Source organism: Equus quagga, chromosome 9 (genome assembly GCF_021613505.1).
Source record: "Equus quagga isolate Etosha38 chromosome 9, UCLA_HA_Equagga_1.0, whole genome shotgun sequence".
NCBI classification, from domain to species: Eukaryota; Metazoa; Chordata; class Mammalia; order Perissodactyla; family Equidae; genus Equus; species Equus quagga.
In genome coordinates this window covers 109,040,103-109,047,279 of record NC_060275.1, presented here as the reverse complement: position 1 = coordinate 109,047,279, position 7,177 = coordinate 109,040,103, and the positions used below count along the sequence as shown (strand labels likewise).

The 7,177-nt window shown below is 41.5% G+C and overlaps 1 pseudogene; it reads left to right on the top strand.

The window, feature by feature from the left end:
* Nucleotides 1-273: 273 nt before the first annotated feature.
* LOC124244616 (pleckstrin homology domain-containing family A member 1-like) lies at nt 274-3,494 on the top strand (annotated as a pseudogene).
* The last annotated feature ends 3,683 nt before the right edge of the window (nt 3,495-7,177 follow it).

Here is a 7,177-nt window from a genome sequence, read left to right as displayed (position 1 = left end):
TGAAGAGAGCAAGTTGTTAGATGTAGTCCTGGGGAGAGAAGCTTCCTGAAGTTAATGATACCCTGACATATTCATCCAGTCAGGGTGACCTATGAATGACCACAACAGACATTGGAGATCAAACCAAGTTTTCCTAACATTTTAGCTCTAACAAGGTTAAAATTAGCCAAGGACATTGAGTTCACCCAGAAACGGGTTCTTAAACAAATATGGCTCATGAAAGAATGTTATTTAATGGGGTCATGGACTCCTAAGGATGAGCATAACCTTAAGATGTCCAAGGAATGCATATGCCACGTTCCACTAGCTGTGGAGGAGGCCTGGTCCCCACCCCGGCTCTGCAGAGCCTCCTTGCAGGTTGCAGCCAGCCTCGTAGGGTGAGGCTGGTGTAGCAAACAGGAAACAAGGGCATGGGCAGCCTGAATCCCTAAAGCCATGGCAGGCACACCTGAGTCCATCTCAGAAATTTATCGAAGTCAGAAACAGAAAGACGTGCCCAAGGTGCACATCTGAACTCAGGACAAATGAAGGCCTGGAAGCTTATCACTGACACAGAGGAAAATACCTTTGGCAGCAAGTGGGATAGGAGGGAGGTCTTAAACAACAGGCGGCATGTGGTGGTCTCTTCTCCACCAGACACATCCGTCATTCATTGGTCCCTGACGGCCTTCACTCCTCTGAGAGACAAACCCTCTGCTGGGCCTTTGCAGGCCTCCTAGACAGTGGGCTGATGAGGAGGCACAGGCTAACGTCTACAGCAAGGAAGAGCTTTGAGCACATCCACAAATTCCAATTCTGTGTGGGTTTTATTGTGAATGACAAAGGTTTACAAGTTTAAGTTGCTATTTTATGGTTAGTATGAATTATTGCCCGAGCCTAAGTCAGTCTTGCCAGAAACGCAAGAAGTATGAGCTTCTAACATTCTTTGGGTTCTGTTCAAGCAGTTTAGGTTGTGAGGACAGAAAACCACTTGAGTGAGTTTGCTAGGGCGAATCCCAGAGAGCGACAGGGCAGGAAGAACAGCCAGTCCTCCTGGAAGTTGCCTGGGACCCAGAGAGCCAAGGATTAAGGTTTCAAGCTGTGTCTCTCACAGTCCACGTGAGAGAGAGTCTCATTGCTCAAGATTTCCTGGCCTCACTTGGCACATGTCCTCTCTCTCTCTCTCTCCCCCGCCTCCTCGTTTTGACTCTCTCCACCTCTATCCCCCACTTTTCATCCTCCTGGCACATAAGGCTGCTCCTACCATGAAGGAAACTCCCTCTTAGTTCAGCAGTTCGAATTTCTGAGAAGGAGAATCTGATTGGCTCAGCCCACCTAAGGCCCTTGAACCACGTGTCTAACTCTATCCTGTCATCTGTGGCCAGGGCATGGGATGGGGTGCCTACAGCACAGATTCAAAGTTTCTGGGAGGCAGGCATGAGAAAGATGTGCCTCAAACCGTATCTCATACGTGTGGAGATTTTCACAGCTCAGGAGTACGCAAGAGCGACTTTCAGTGACCGAAGAAGAATCTAGTTCAGATCACCACATAGTTAAGATTGGTAATCCTCCTAGCATCCTTGCTGACAGAAAAGTTAACCAGTTCGTTGGAGAGGATCAAAGACAACTGCAGGGTGGCACCAAAGTGTTAGGGTAGCAGTCACACAAGGTGGCCCTCATGAAGCAGTTTTCTCAGTGGTCAGGGCAGAGGATAGAAAAAACAAGTTACAGGTGCCAGAGTAATTCCCTTTGTGCGTAGGTTTGTGGCTATTGACCTCTTTAAATAGCTGAACAGATACACATGCTGTTTTTAAAACGCAGACCCTGTGAGCTTTCCTACAGCGTCTGATGGAAAGTGGATTATACTTCGTTCTCTAAACCCCACCTAGCTGCATTGTCAGCCACACTTTTAGCCTGCAATTGGTGAGCCCTGTAAAGCATTGTGGCTCCACTACTTGAACCCTTGAACTTCATGTTGCAAAGGTTGCATTTGGCATTGTCTGCTTCCTCCAGGTTCCGTGAGACTTCCTTAATTTGTTGTTCTCTTTGTGCCATGGGTCATAAATTCTTACCGGCAATGGAAATTGGCTCCTCCACTCTTCAGCATAAGCACGAAGGTCAAATCTGATTGTCTGGAACCTCATGCAACAGTTCCATCACATGTTAGTTTTATGTTTACTGTAATGAGATATTGTTTTTCCTATGCCTATTATGACTTCTATAGGATATTATTTGTTAAGATACAGCCTGGGGCCAAGGAACAGAGTGCCCAGAACTTCAGGAGGGTAAACTTGTTGGCTGTTCTCTTGGATCAAATTGTGTTTGTAGTTTTCTAGAAATCTTCAGAGGCCCTCATGGTGGATATCAGAAAAGATAGTTTAGTATGGTAAATGGATAATCCACTGAATCTACTTGTGGACCAACCTGTGTTGGAGACATTAAGCTTACCTACATTTCAAAGGTTAACAATGCATCTAAACTAAGCCAAGAGCAGAATTTTGGCTTAAAAAAATAAATACAGAGAAGAGGAAATATTTCTTACAAGCTATTGATCAGCAAGACCTAGTGGAATGGGTAAACGTGTTGAACAATGCTATAAAAATCACAATAACAAAAGCAGTCAGTCTTGAAGCTTCTTTCTAATGGCTTCAGTCACCATGTTGAATATCCACGTGGGAAGAAGCAGGCACCTTATCAAATATGGTACCGTTGGTGCTACTACGTCATGTTTGGTGCTGTACCCATAGTTACTCACTATTACCTATAGTTACTTACTCCAGCTCAGGAAAAGAAGTAAATAAATATGGTAAAATAATTTCAAATGATTCCAAAGCCATCTTCCTCTCTTTACTCCTAAACTACCTCCAGGTAACGAGATTTTCAAAGCTGATTATTGTGTTGAACAAGGGGCAGTGGTACAAAATTGTAACCAAAGGCATTGTCAGATGGATGAAACAAAATAGGCTTCTTCAGTTATGAACTGGAAAGGAACCTCTCCACATAAAACCATTTAAGAGGTTTATAAAGTTCAGGAATGTAAGCAAAGACATATTATGAGGGACAACTGCTTCAAAACTGTAACAATGCCTCCAAGTTCCTGTATGGAGGCTGATGGTCCTAGGGAGGTGCATAGTTAGATTAACGTAATCTTTAGTGCCTTGGTATCCCAACAGGGACCAGAAAGTTCAGCATCATCCATGTGTTAGACCATGAAACTGTCAAATCCTTGTATAGAGAGAGAATCAAGTATCACACTGAATTGCTGACCTTGTGATTAATGATCCACTCTATCTGACAGCTACTTTTCTTTATAAAAGCATTCTGTTTCTCGGCATCCAGCCATGCATTTGGTCCTTCCATGCAACTGCAGCCAACCTCACATTCCACAGTCCCTCCCAGCAACTCTTTGGGCTCAAGCTTTACCATAGTAGAGAAAGGGTTTTATGAATCTCTTGCCGAGGTCAAGCCAGGGAACTTCCACATCCTCCCTTGAAGAGAACCAGCTTCCAAAATAACTGTTCAAGAGACTCAGAGGGTCACACTTTAGTAGTAAACTAACCCAAAATAGAGTCTACTCCAGACCTACCCTTAAAGAGTTTAGAGAAAAGCAACAGAAGGATCAAATCAATCTGATCTTCCAGTAATTTAACTGCCCTCCAGAATAAAGCTAACACGCTTTAAAGAAAGATAGCAAAGTTCAGATATTCAGTAACCTAACAACTGAATGTTCAGCATCCAGCAAAAAATTGCCAGACATGCCAAGAAGCAGGAAAATGTGACCGACCCATAGCCAGGAGGAAAAAGAAAGAGTCCACAGAAAAGACTCACCCATGACAGAGGTGACGGACTCAGTATACAAAGACTTTGAAATAGCTATTACAAATATTCTCACTGTGTTTAAGGATCTTTAAAATAGCATGAATATAAATCAGGAGACATATTGAAGACACAAAAAAGAACAAAATAGGAACTTCTAAACACGAAAAACAAAATATCTTAAATGAAAAAACACGCTGGATGGGATTAATTGCAGTTTAGACATGGAAAACGAAAATATCAGTGAACTTGAAGATGTAGCAATAGAAACTATTCAATCTCAAACTCAGAGAGAAAAAAGATGGAAAAAATAAATGAGGCCTCAGTGACCCAGAGGTATATCACGGGGTTTATTGTATGTGTAATTGGAGTCCTAGAAAAGCATATGGTTGTTGGGGGAGGGGGGAGATAGAGAAATATTTGAAGAAATAAGGGCTGAAAAAAATTCTAGATTTAATAAAAACTGTGAATCCACAAATCCAAGAACCTCAGTGAACCCCAAGCAGGATATACACACAAGCATAAAAAAAATCACATCAAATCATGTCATAATCAAATTGCTGAAAACAGTTGTAAAGAGAAAAATCTTTTTTTTTTTTTAAGATTGGCACTGAGCTAACATCTGTTGCCAATATATTTTTTTTCTTCTTGTTCTTCTCCCCAAAGCCACCCAGTACATAGTTGTATATTCTAGTTGTGGGTCCTTCTAGTTCTGGCATGTGGGATGCCGCCTCAGCATGGCCTGATGAGCGGTGCCAAGTCTGCGTCCAGAATCCAAACCGGTGAAACCCTGGGCCACCAAGGCAGAGTGCGCGAACTTAACCACTAGGCCACCGGGACAGCCCCAACAGAAACATCTTAAATCAGCCAGAGAAAAGGGACATGATGTACAGAGGAACAAAGATATGAATGAGAGAGATTTCTTTTCAGAAATGATGCAAGTCAGAAAACAATGGTATGACATCTTTAAATTGCAAAATGAAAAAAAAATAGTTAACATAGAATTCTATATCCAGGAAAAATCTCCTTTAAAAATCTTACCTTAGGGGCTGGCCCCATGGCCGAGTGGTTAAGTTCGCGCGCTCCGCTGCAGGAGGCCCAGTGTTTCGTTGGTTCGAATCCTGGGCGTGGACATGGAACTGCTCATCAAGCCACGCTGAGGCAGCGTCCCACATGCCACAACTAGAAGGACCCACAACGAAGAATATACAACTATGTACTGGGGGGCTTTGGGGAGAAAAAGGAAAAAAATAAAATCTTAAAAAAAAATAACTCACCTTAAAGTGAAATAAGGACTTTTAAGATAAACAAAAGCTAAGACACTTTGTCTTTTAACGTCACTACAGGTAATGCTAAAGGAAATTATTTAGGCAGAAGAAAAATAAAACTAGATGGAAACTTAGATATACACCAAGGAATGAAGAGCACAAGAAATTGTAAATATGTGGGCAAGTATGAAAGTATTTTATTCTCAATTTAAAATTTCTTCTAGGGGCCAGCCCAGTGGTGCAGCAGTTAAGTTTGCGTGCTCTGCTTCGGCGGCCCAGGATTTGTGCTGGCAGATCCCGGGTGCAGACCTACCCACCACTTATCAAGCCATGCTGTGACAGTAGTCCCACATATAAAGTAGAGGAACATGAGCACAGATGTTAGCTTAGGGCCAAGCTTCCTCAGCAAAGAGAGGAGGATTGGCGGCAGACCTTAGCTCAGGGCTAATCTTCCTCAAAAAAAAAAATTTCTTCTAAAAGTAGTTGACTATATAAAGCAAAAATAGCAAATGTGTTGTGGAGTTCGTAACTCATGCAGAAATAAAATGTATGACAATAATAGCACAAAGGATGGAAGGAGAAAGTGGAAGTAAACCGTTGTAAGGTTATTACATAACATTCAAATATTGTTATTCAAAGTAGACTTGGTAAGTTAACGATATATATTATAAACATTTGACGACCACTAAAAACTAAAATGTGGAATATAACTAATAAACCAATAGCAGGAAATAAGAAAGAAAATGAACAGAGAACAGATGGAATGATTAGAAACTAAATAGCAAGATGGTCAATTTAATCCAACCATTAAATGTAAATAGTTATAAATCCTCCAATTAAAAAGAATGAATTAGATCCAGCCAACTGGAGGGAATTTCATGATGTGTCCTGAAGTGGAAAAAGTAACATGCAGGGTTGTGTATAAAGTATGACTCAATTTGATTCAATGCTTAGGAAGCAACTAAAACCTCAGCACACCTACGTCTCTTGACTGATTGATAGATAGAGAGATAGATGATGGAGTTACGTGATGGTTTGAGACTGGAGAAAGTGTGGGAGAATAAATATTGAGCTATTAGCATTGTTTATCTATGGGTAGTGGGAGGAGGAGGTGAGGAAAAAATAAAAGGAGAAAGCAAAATGGAAGCATACGTATGACAAAATGTCGACAGTGTTAAATATAATCTATGACAGTATTGTTGATAATAAAAATGAGTTCTGAACGTAGACGAGGACCAGAAGGAGACATGAACAAATGAAAACAGTGAATTGACTTAGGATGGGATTGTGGTTAATTTTATCCTTAGATTCTAGAACTTTGATATAGTTTCTATAACAAAATATTAAAATTAAAAACCAAAAATATGAGGTCTGAAAATACATAAAATTATGACCCAAGTTACTTCTTTTTTAAAGATTTTTTTTTTCCTTTTTCTCTCCAAAGCCCCCTGGTACATAGTTGTGTATTTTTAGTTGTGGGTGCTTCTAGTTGTGGCATGTGGGACGCTGCCTCAGCATGGCTTGACGAGCAGTGCCATGTCCTTGCCCAGGATCCAAGCAGGCAAAACCCTGGGCCACCAAAGCGGAGAGCTCAAACTTAACCACTTCGCCATGGGGCTGGCCCGCAAGTTACTTTTATATAGTATTTTATAGTGTTCTTTGAATCTTTAAAATTTTGTGAAGGGAAAGCAAAGAGTTTTTGTGCAATAATTCTCCCAAGACAGTTACAGCCCAGTAAATGCTTTAGCATTTTATCGGGTATTAGCACACATCACAGGCTGTTGTGAGTAGTCACTAAACATGGCAAGAGACTCCACAGAAATGAGAAATGATTTGGTGAGGGTCTTTGACTGACTTTGGCTGACTTAAAGAAAATCGTCAGGAAGATAAGAAAATTAGTGTTGGAATTGAGGCAGCTCCAGCAGGGAGAAAGCAGGAACCCCAGGGATGGTCCACAGCAGGAGCAGTCCACTCAGGTTCCTTCCACTGAAATGAAGGAATTCCAGTCTTACTTCAAACTTACATCACTAGCTCAAGTGTCAAAATCCCAGAAGAGAGCTCTGGACTCATCATGTGCCTGCTCTCTGGATACACCAGGACCTACTGGGAAGTGC